The following is an 11,714-nucleotide window of genomic DNA, read 5'->3' as shown; positions in this document are numbered from 1 at the left end:
AGGAAAAGACCTACTTACTAACCATTCCCATTTGTAAATAAATTCTTTTCTTTTTATTTATTTGCTTATTTTTTTGGTGGGACTGAGGTTTGAACTCAGGGCTTTGCACTTGCACAGCAGGTACTCTACCATTTGAGCCATGCCTCCAGTCTATTTTACTCTGGCTATTTTGGAGATGGGGGTCTTGTGAACTGTTTGCCCAGGCTGGTCTCAAACCATGATCCTCCTGATCTCAGCCTCCCAAGTAGCTAAGATTACAGATATGAGTCACTGGTGTCCAAGCTAATAAGTTATATATTTTCTTAAATGTCAAAGGAACACATCAGAAAGTATATATGAAAAAAAAAAGAAGAAGGAAGAAAGCCAGGCATGGTGGTACATACCTATAATCCCAATACTCAGGAGGCTGAGACAGGAGGATGTAAGTTCAAGGCCAACCTGGTGTACACAGTGTGCTAGTATACTCAGTGAGACCTTAATTCAAAAAAGGAAAAAGAAAGCTAAAATTAGAAAGTGAATCATTTCTTGAAGTTACCCAAGTAAGTTATGAGCAAGACAACCTAAAGCTCTCAGTAAAAAGACTGGAATAAGATTAATAGAGCCATATCAATAGTTTGACTTATTTTTCCAGCCTGTCCAAACAGAGATAAAGGCAGAAATTATTTTGCCACAAGATATGGCTAAATCATCCCTAGGAAAGGAAGTTCGTGGGACCGTTTTTTGCTTAGGAAGAAAGGTCATGTCTCTGGAGGCCTCTTTGGACTTTTTGTGACATCCCATGTGTCTGTGCAGCTCTGTTCTACTTGTTCTAGGTCAAACGCTCACAAAGCTGATCATAAAAACCTCTGTAGACAAGTATTTCTTGAAGAACTCGGGAAAATGGACAATGGAATTTTGTTTTCCTAGTCTTGGAAATGGTCAAGGAAATGTCTGTCTTCCCCAAGAGCATGTTGAGAAATGTCCCGTTACCCCAAAAATCCAGCCTTCCACCTTCCTGGCTGCCTGGCGGCCCTCTGCCCTCCTGATGACAGCCTGGTGTTATCCCTGGGCCTTATCTCAGCCCAGCTCTTTGAAGCACTTGACAGCCCGCTGCTACTGCTGCTAGGCCACTTTCTTATCCCAAGAGAGGAAGTAGCTTCTGAAGGCTTTGAGGCCCAGTTCACAGCCTGGATGTTTGAAAGGGTGAAAGGTAATTTTCATATGACTGTAATTTATGTAACACTTGGTTGTCTTTCTTCTACACTTTCCAGGGGACATATTAATTGAAATTGTTTGTCACAGGGCAGGAAGGGATGAAGGTTGATGGGCAGATTTTCCTCTGATTGTTAACATTCTGCGTTTCCTTTCCCCACAAAGCTTCACCAAGTTTTCCTGTCACATCTGAAAGCCTAGTTTGAACTTCCAAATGGGTGAGGGGGGTGATAGACAAAAGGATGCAGTTTTCTCTTACTGTGTCCTTCATTCATTGGGTGAATCTTCAAAGATATGGATATTTCTCATTTTGATTGAATGGTTGGCATTTAGTGAGGTTAGACAGATGAATTCTCGTAAGAAGTATACGGACTATACACAGAAAAGTGCCTGTAATATAAAAATACGTGAAAACGTTATTGTCATACATTTTTATGGTGCTGGGGATTGAACTGAAAGCATTGCACGTGCTAACCAAGCACTCTTACCAGCTGAGCTACAGTGAAAAACATTTTAAATATAAATTCATGTTCCTATTTCAGCAAAAAAGCTGATCATACTGATAACAATAATGCATTTTGTTTGTTTGTTTTAGGAAAATACAAAATCACCAGATTAATGACAACAGCACTTGCCGAATAATTATACTGATTTATGGAGCAGGTACTGTGAGTCAGTGTACCATGCGGTAGATATTCTTACCCCCATTTACAGATGAGTGAACTGAAGTTCACAGAGAGATGACTCATCTAAGATCTGAACCCCAGGTGACTGAAACCTAGATCCACTGGACTTTCTCAGATCCGGTAGGTCTGACGTCCTAAGACTGAACACCGTTATTTGGCAGTGCTGAGGCTTGAACTCTGGGCCTCAGGCTTGTTAGGCTGGTGATCTACCACTTGAGTCACTCCACCAGCAGGACACAGTTGTTTGTGACAATTATAAAATTTACCAGATTCCAGGACATCAGGCAAACCAGCCATGTGATCACCTAAACCACAAGGCATTGTCCTAAAATAACCGCGCCCTGCCTCACCCCAGTCTTTGCCACAGGTCAAAGGAATGAGGGGCTGATAAGGTGAAATGCCGCTGTAGAGGACTGAACAGAACAACGAAGAGTGAAAAACACAGATCTGGAGGGTTAATTTTGAACTTTACCCTGTCCGCCATCCATGTGATCACTGACATCTGTATGGTGTTTGACAAATGCTTTCGTATGCATTATTGCACTTGACACTGAGTGTGTGGTAGCTGGTATTTCCAGAGTGATTAGGTGACTTTCCCAAGACTGCTAAACTGGCGAGCAGAAGTCTCTGTTTCTACAAAGTCTGGAGCTGTCCTACTTTTTCATATTACTTACTAGCTTCTACAACATGCAGTCCTATGAGATTATAAATTGCCATCAGAAACCACTAATAAAAAGCAAAGTATTTTACATGAAAGAATAGCACATAGCCAATTCATTATTCTATTAACATAAGTTATAATAGTTTTTCTACATGAGAGTTAAGCCCTAGATCAAATAGATGTTAGAAACAAAGAATATTATTAGTCATCTTTTCTTCCTTCCTCCCTCCCTTCCTTCCTTTCTCCCTCCCTCCCTCTCTTCCTTCCTTTCCTTCCCTTCTTTCCTTCCTCTCTCTTTTCCCTTCCTCTTTCCATTCTCTTCCTCCCTGGCTCCCTCCTTTCTTCCTACAGGGTCTTAATATGTAGCCCAGGTTGGCTTCAATTCAGAGTTTTCCTGCTTTAGCCTCCTGAATGCTGGGATTACAGACATGTACCATCACATCCAGATCTATAACTTTTTCTTGATAATGAAAGTACTATTTTGTAGAAAACTTAAAAAATTAAAAAAAGATAAATCATCTAAAATTTTACAACTAAGAGATAACTTTAACATTTTTGGTGCATCTCCTTCCTGTCTTTGTTGTACTGTACAAATTAAATCTCATTGCTCTCTCACACATTGTATCCAGCCAGTCCTAATTCTGTGACCCTCTCCTCTGAGTATATCCCAAATACATATGATTCCCCAGCCCCTGCCCTTCTGTAGGCCAGCATCATCTCTTGCCTGATAACATGGCTTTCTCCTGAACTAGTCTCCTCAGCTCCTATCTGGTTCACCCTCTCTGTCTTCATTCCCTACACTGCAGCCAGAGCAGTTTTTTTTTAAAAGCAAACTGCTTAACTGCCTAGGATGGCTTCCCTAAGCCTTAGGGTCAATGTCCAAATTGCTCACCATGGCTTTGGAGGCCCTTGGCCTCACAGTTCCCACCTTGGGTCTTTTCTCTAAGGCCTTCATGCCTCCTTATCTTTTCTACACTAGCCTTCTAAGCCCCGCCTGCCTCTCATGACCTGCATGGCCCTCAGCTGAGTCCTATTCCCCAGGATCTTTGCGCAACTGCCTTAGCTCCAATTTCAGTTCCTTCGGGAAGATTTATTGATCCCCTGCCTCTTTCTGCCCAAGATTAGAGACTCCACCTCCCCCCACAATAACGTGCATCGTTATTTTCTGTTAGCTACCTCTCTTCTCCACTAGATTGTAAACTGTAAAGGCAGGCTCCTTATCTCTTTGTTCTCACCCCATCCCCTGTGTGTAGCCCAGGCATTTCACAAAATGTCTGTGTATGGTGCACATACACACACGGTGATATATGGTGTATGAGGTGTTTAATACATGATCATTTTCCTATAGATCCTCTTGCATTTTCTGTGTAGAAATTGATATTATCTGTGACCATTTGGCTTCTTCCTTTTTAGTCCTGTCCCTTCTATTTTTTTTCCTTGTCTTACTGTACAGCTAAGATCTCCAATGCCACATTGAATTCTTGTGCTGATAAATTTTTTTGTACCTGATTTTTATAATGTATGTATTTATTTATTTGTTTTTGAGAAAGCATCATGCTGTGTAGCCCAGGCTAGCCTCAAACTGGTGACCCTCCTGCCTTAGCCCCTGGAGTGCTGAGATTACAGGCATGTACCACCACACATAAACTTGGGAGTAATTTTTAACAAGGAAGATTTACCATGTGTGATGTCGATATTTTTTTTTTTTACTGTTACTCTTCATCACTTTAAGGGAAATTGCCTTCTGATCTTAGTTTACAAAGTTCCCACATTATAAATTATGAATGAATGATGAATCTTATCTAGTGTTTCTGCTTTTGCTGAGATGATTTATCTTTTATAATGTGTTGAATTACATTAGCTTGTCTAAGGTTGAAATACCCTGACAGCCTTGAAAGTGGTTGTGATAGACTATTGCTTAACATATTGCAGCATTTGATGCACTAACCTCTTATTTAGTGTTATTAAGTGTGTTTGTTATTAAAATTGCTCTATAATTTTCTTTTCTCTTGCTCTTCTTGTCTGGTTTTGATATTCATAATATTTATAGTTTCGTAAAATGAATTGGAAACTTTCTCCTTTTTCTATTCCCTAAAACAATGTGTACTTGATGAAAATGAACTGTTCTTTCAGTGTTTGATAAGACTACTTTATAAAACTATCTGGAACTACTACATACGTATCTATGTAGCTATATCCATTAACTGAATCTTGTTAACTGTTTTGCTCAAGTCATCTGTGTTCTTTGCCTTTGTGTTTTTAGGAGGACTCTTAAACTTGCCTTTTACAAATTCAGTTTTCTATTGTTTATTCTCTATAGTGTACTCATAAGTATTTTTCTTTTTTATCTTAATCTGTATTCTTATCTGTTGATTTTTTTAATCTGCTAGATGAATTTTTTAGGTGTGGTTTCACTATGTAAGTATACTGCCCAGCCTGAGATTTTAGACATGTGCCATTGCATCCAGCTCCATATTATTTTATAAAGTGAATATTTTCTTATAATTGAGGGTAACACAAGGAATTTGCTTTCCAATGTTGACTTCCATTTTTTTATTTTCAAATCTTTCAAAGTATGGCTTTGCATCTTCAGGCCATGCTTTTCCCCTTTTTGAACCATTATGATTCCTATATTGTCATTCCATTTATTCATTCTCAAATAAGGAAAGTGGAAGGATCATATGCATGCTTTTGGTTGGCAGATGTCTGCATATCTCCCAGATATATATATTCCCTCCAAGGTAATAGAAAAGTACCTGAAAGTTTGCATATCAGCATTAGTTTTCTGGAACTGTAACAAAAATACCTGAAAAAATCAACTTTAAAAGAGGGAAGGTTCATTGTGGCCCATGGTTTCAGAGGTTTCAGTCCATGGTCAGTAGGTCTGTGGCTACTGATAGAAGGCTTTTACAGCCTGTGACAAAACAGAACTTTGTAGGAAGATCATGATGGAGCAAGCTTCTCACCTCATGGCAGTGCGGATGCAAAAGGGAGAAAAAGAGACTGGTATCCTCAGTCCCCTTCAGTGGCATGCCCCCAGTGACCTAAGACACCCCCCCCATCAACCTCACCTCTTGAAGGATTCCTGCATTTTCTAATAGCACCAAGCTGAAGACCAAACCTCTAACACATGAGCCCTTGGAGGACATTCCAGATCCACATTATAGCTTAATCCTTCTAGAGTATATATTTTATCCAATATCTGAATAAGAGAGTTTTCCCATAATGCTTGGCACTTGCTAGAGCCCCACAGAGTATGGACCCACCCTGCTTTTTCAGTCCCATGAAGTATTTATGCAGTGTTACCAATGAGAATTTTACATAGGTCCTCCATGCCTTAATTGGCCAAGGCACTAAGAGAGGGAGAGTGGCAGGGAGGGAGAGAATGATTCTGATGCCTTTCTACTCAGTGGGCCGAGAGGGCTTTGATTAATTAGTTACCTTTATTAGGGGAATGGCAATGAGGAGTGGTAGAATGAAAAACATATTTGCTGCTCCTATCCTAACGATTGTCAGCAGGTGACGTAAGAGATGCAAATAAATAGTAAGCAATATTTAAAGGGCCTTGACTTTGATTCCACATGATCCAGTACTACACGACAGTGGACGTAGCTCATGTATTGCTTGCCCCAGACACTAGTTGTGTTAGTCAGTTTTCCATAGCTGTGACAAATAGCTGAGAAAAATCAACTGAAAGGAGAAAAGATTTATGTTGGTTCATGGTTTCAGAGGTTTCAGTCCATGGTTGACTGGTTCTATTGCTTTTAGGCCTGTAGCAAGGCAGAAAGATCACCATGCTCTAGAGAGGGAAAGGATGGAAGAAAGCTGCTCACTTCACAGTAGCTGGGAAGCAGAGAGAGAGAGACAGGAAGGGACCAGGGACAAGATATACCCTTCAAAGGCATGCCCCCAGTGACCTACTTCCTCTAACCAGGCTTCACCTTTTCATAGCCCATTCAGTATGAACTCATAAGTGGGTTAGCCCATCAGTGAAATTTGCATGCTCAAGATCCAGTCATCTTCTCAATAGTGCCATGAGCTGGGAACCAAGCCTTCAATACATGAGCCTTTTGGGGGAATATTTCATTTGTAAACCATAACAGTAGTGATCGGAACTTGGTCAAAAGTGCAGAGATTGGCAGACTGAGTGGAAGCCATATATTAAGTGGTGAGCTGCCTGAGTCCTGATCTATCTAGTAGTGTACACACCTAGCTTCATATCCATGTCAGAGCTTCCTCTGCATAAGCTGCTGGAAGTGGCATCTACTGTTTGATCTGGCTAGGATCTCCAGCTGCCATATTCCCACTTTCCCTACCCACCATCTTCTGTGGGAGCTTAGCCTTCCTCATTCCATGTAGAAGTGGTGAGGCTATCAATGCACAAGATTGGTCATGTGACTCAGGCCTGCTTACTCTTAGTTCAGAAAGTGGTCCTCAAGTGGATACGTGACCTAAGCTAAAACTGAGTCGTTCTTTTGGATGTTATGTGTGAGCACTTGCAGGGGTGCTTCTTCATCTAGAATTGGGAGTTAGGATGATAGAAACTTGGAGCACTCTGATGCCCACTGGGAAAGATGCCATCTGCAGTGAGAAAGAAGGAAGCTGGCAGAGAAAGGTAGAGGTGAGAGGTAAAGGCACAGAAATGAAGAGAGGACCACCTCCTGACATCATCTGAGTTTCCTGAGCCTTTGATATGTGCTCCACTTCTGGACCTTGGTTAAATGAGTCAGTAAATTCATTTTTACTTTTTATCTTTCATATTTTTTATTCACTTATTTTTAGGCAGTATCAGGGATTGAACTCAGGGCCTCACACTTGCTAGGTAGATATTCTTATCATTTGAGCCATTCCTGAAGCCTTTTTTGCTCTGGCTATTTTTGAGATACAGTCTGGTTTTTATGCCTAGTCTGGTCTTGATCTCACTCCTACTGTTTATGCTTCCCATGTAGCTGGAATGACAGGTGTGTCACCATGCCCAGCTCTTATTGGTTGAAATGGGGTCTTGCTGACTTTTTTGCTTGGACTGGACTTAAACCTCGATCTGCCCAATCTCTGCCTCCCAAGTAACGAGGATTACCGATGTGAACCGCCATGCCCACTAGTAAATCCATTTTTAATAGAACTATTTGGGCGTGGGTTTGTGCTCCTTATCACTGAAAGAGGTTTTGATGAATACAATTGCTTCTCCTTCTTTTTTTTAACTGTCTGTGTTGGGTAGTTACTTTGTTTACTTTAGAAGGGATTAATGAACAAAGGCTCCATTCACGTCTACTGTCACCACTGTACTTGAGGTTTCCAGACACTGGATGTACCTACCCTCTCCACCCTCACTCACGTGGCCTACAGGGAATGGAGGTCACAGAATGAGTATGTTGAGAGAAGAGCCTTGCAGGCCAGTGGCACAGCTTCTGTGGCTAAGAAGAGAGTCCTACAGTGTGGAGTGGCCTTCTGGCCCTCCACACCAAAGCTAGGGGAAGAGCTCTCACCTTTCCCTGTCTCCTTATTTGCTCTCCCTCTTTCTTCAATGCAGAAACTATACATATATTTTTCAATTCAGCTCATCAATGAGATCATCTCACAGAATTCAGAATATAGATTTCCATCTATAATACTGCCCGTTGGTCTTCTGAGGCTCTCCACGAGTGATTTAATTGGAAAGCAAGAAAAGACACATGAGTACTGTTGGTTTGCAACAGTGATAATTTGGAAATTCCTGGCCAGGTATGTTTGGATCATATTGTGGTGTAGGTGACAGCCTGAGACAGCTGGGAGGTAGCCTAAACACCCTGGTGACAGTTGCTAAAACAAGAAAAGGAGGACTGGTGGAGTGGTTCAAGTGGTAGAGTTGAAACCCCAGTACCACCAAAAAAGAAAAAGAAAAAGAAAGAAAAGGAGTGGGTGGTGCTGGAGACACACAGCCTCTTGAGTTTGCCGACAGCCTGCCCTGACTGGCTTGGGCTTGTGATCTGAAACATTCTTCCTGTTCATTTCTCCTGCCCAGCTTTGAATGATGACAGCATTGTTGATAGGATGCCTTTACAGCATTTAACCACAAATGGCACCAATTAGTTATTTCATAGAGTTTAGCATGCACCAGTACAACTTCTTATCTCAGCTATCTGGGGCTTGTAGGGGGAGATGGAGTAGAATATATGTCTCTAGCCTGAAGAAAAGGTGTCAACAAGTCATCTCTTTATCTAATTTGAGGTGACAAGTAGGGATGAGATACTCTAACTAAAGCATTCTTGGCTCTGTATAACTGTGTAAAGATAATAAAACTGTTCATGTTCCTGTGTTCATCAACGTCTCCACTCATGGCCTTGGCTGCTTTTCAGATGCAAAATTTTCCTTCTTCTTTATCCCCTCCCCTAACTGATGAAAACATAAAGTATTATAGCAAATCAATCTTTTTACAACTTATCTGCTTCTTTGACCAAAAATGTTGATATAATTTTAGAGAATTGTAAGGAAGGTGATAGAAATAAATTAGACATTTACAAGAAGTAAGGAGAGAGTTAAAATGGTACTTACAGCATAATAACAGAAGACTTAAGAATAACATCTAGCTGGGTGCTGGTGGCTCATGCCTGTAACCCTAGCTACTTGGTAGGTTAAGATAGGGAGCATTGAGGTTGGAAGCCAGCCTGGTAAATAGTTTTCAAGACCCTATCTCCAAAATAACCAGAGCAAAATAGGACTGGAGGAGTGGCTTAAGTGGTAGAGTGCCTGCTCAAAGTCCTGAGTTAAACTCCAACAAAAAAACACAAAAAACAAAGAATAACATCAATGAATAACTGAAGAGTCCAAGATTTAACATATATTCAATCTAACAAGTGACTTGCCAAAGTCATGGATGCTGGTAGAAGATATAAGACTCCTGGGTTTAGAGTAAAGACATTTCATCACTCACAGTAATAGCAGCAGTTGAAGTATCAAAAAACTTTTACACCAGTTCACTACACCCCAGTTCCCCAGGGTGTTGTGATAGGGCCAGATGATATTTGAACATGCAGAGGATTGCATTATAGAACAGGTACCCTAAGCTTAGAGAACCCAAATCTTTTTTCAGGGATAGAAGTCTTATCTGCCCTTTGCTCTGAAAGGAAATACTGTTATCTTCCGAAGCTGTCTACTAGGCAAACATCCTTGAAAAGATAACCCAGAACAAAGGACAGTCAGCACCTTGCTTCCATGATGTTCAGGAACGTGAGAAATCTGTGGGGAGACTTCTTCCCGCAATCTTCAACTCTCACCTTGTTAGCTTTCTGAGAGTGCCATAACAAATCACAGGCTGGGTAGGTAAAAACAACACAAACTCGTTTTGCAGTTTCTAGAGGTAAGGAGTGTCTTGGCTTGCCTATTTTCCCTCCAAAGGTTCTAGTGGAGAGTCCTTTCTTGTGGTTTCTGATTCTTGTAGCTCCAGGTGTCTCTAGGCTTGTGGCAGCATCATTCCAGTCTCTGTCACCATCTTCACAAGGCCTCCTCCTCTTCTCTCCTCTCTGTATCTCTTGTGAGTATATATGACCTATCCAGGTAATTCTTAAGATGACTTCATCTTAAGAACCTTAATTAATCTGCAAAGACCGCCATTTAATTAAGATCACATTCACGGGTTCTGAGGGTTGAGACATAGATATATTTTTTAAGGGCCACCAGTCAATCCGGTTACCTGAGCTTATATAAATTTCCCATGACTACCCCACTCCATCAGCCATGCTGATTAATCTGTCAAAGGCTAAGACCAACGCCAGTCAACTTGTGTCAAATGGACTTTAATTACAACCAATAGTCATAGGACTATAAGGATGAGTCCAGTTCACAGTGCTGACATCACCACACCCTCCCACCCCGAACCCTGGGATCAGGTTGAAACTAATCCTATCGGGCCTCAAGGTCCATCCTGGAAATCCAGGTGGCCTGCTTTTTCTGTTTTGACCTTTGGCTGGAGGCATTATACAGGTACAGCAAGAATATTAGAAATTGCACAAGAAAGAAGTCTTGGGAATTCTATTATCCATAACAGTTCTGGCCAATGAAATGAAGTTTTCTGAAAGCCTTCCAGGGCTGAAGTTTTATTTATTTATTTTTAAACACGAGGAATCCTTTTATGACCATACCAAGAGTGCATATCACATTCCAGAATGAAGTCAAGTTAATGCCTGACTTTCACATAAGACAGTCTCTAAGATAGGGAAGGTGCTCTTGGGCAGGGCATTGTTTACAATTGTTGGTGCCCCTCAAGTGGAATTTACATTAGTTGAGGACCCTAGGTTGACAGCATCTCAAGTAACGCATCCTGGCTAGCTGATGAGCATTAAGGCTTCTAAAGCAGAAGAATAATTGGATCTAATTTTTGTCTTGGAGAGTCAACCAGTTGGCCTCCTGAAGCAGTCAAACTGGCTTTTTTGGACAAATACGTGTCATTTGTTTGCTTCACAGATGACTGAGTGATGCCTGCAAGAATGGAAGCAGGAAAGACACCTAGATGTGTTGGCAAGTGTTTTGCATGGGATAGCTGAGGTTGCCCACTGTGTCTTCCCTTAGACTTCTGGGTAAGATTAAGAGGATGGAGATCAGATCCTGGTCAGGATTGTCTGGTGGGGGCGGTGGTTGGCCCAGTAGTTAGTTAAAGACAAAGCTTTTAATGCACCTGGGCATTTTCTTTCATGGGGAAGACGCTAGAGTGATCCTGAAAGATAACAATCATTAATGCCTCTCCCTGCCTGTTGGAGCCAAATGTGGCTATTTTTCTGGGATTTACTATGTGTCTGGAATATGCATTGGATTTCCTACTCTGGGGCCACAAGCAGCTTTCTGCAAGCTCAAAACTGTCACAGACCTCCAGCTAGGCCCTGCAAGGTTTCCTGTAACTGTGACCACAGTCTATAGAGGGGTGGAGGAGAAACTCTGTACCAGCTTGTTTCTCTGTAACTGACTTGTCTTTCTGACCATCTGTAAACCATCTACTGCAAAAACCCTCTGGTTACATAAACCACCTGGGGGGTATATAACTCATCTCCTGACTCTGATAGGGGCTCAGGGCTTTGAGAAATTATCTCCCCTGAGTCCGCTAGCGTAATAAAAATTCCTGCTTCCTGCAGAGTGGTCTCGGTGACTTTGTCTCCCTCGCTGTTTCCCGCAACATGCCATCTCACACTCCCCAGAGTCTGAGCTAT

Source organism: Castor canadensis, chromosome 14 (genome assembly GCF_047511655.1).
Source record: "Castor canadensis chromosome 14, mCasCan1.hap1v2, whole genome shotgun sequence".
NCBI classification, from domain to species: domain Eukaryota; kingdom Metazoa; phylum Chordata; class Mammalia; order Rodentia; family Castoridae; genus Castor; species Castor canadensis.
Note: the sequence above shows the minus strand (reverse complement) of the source record.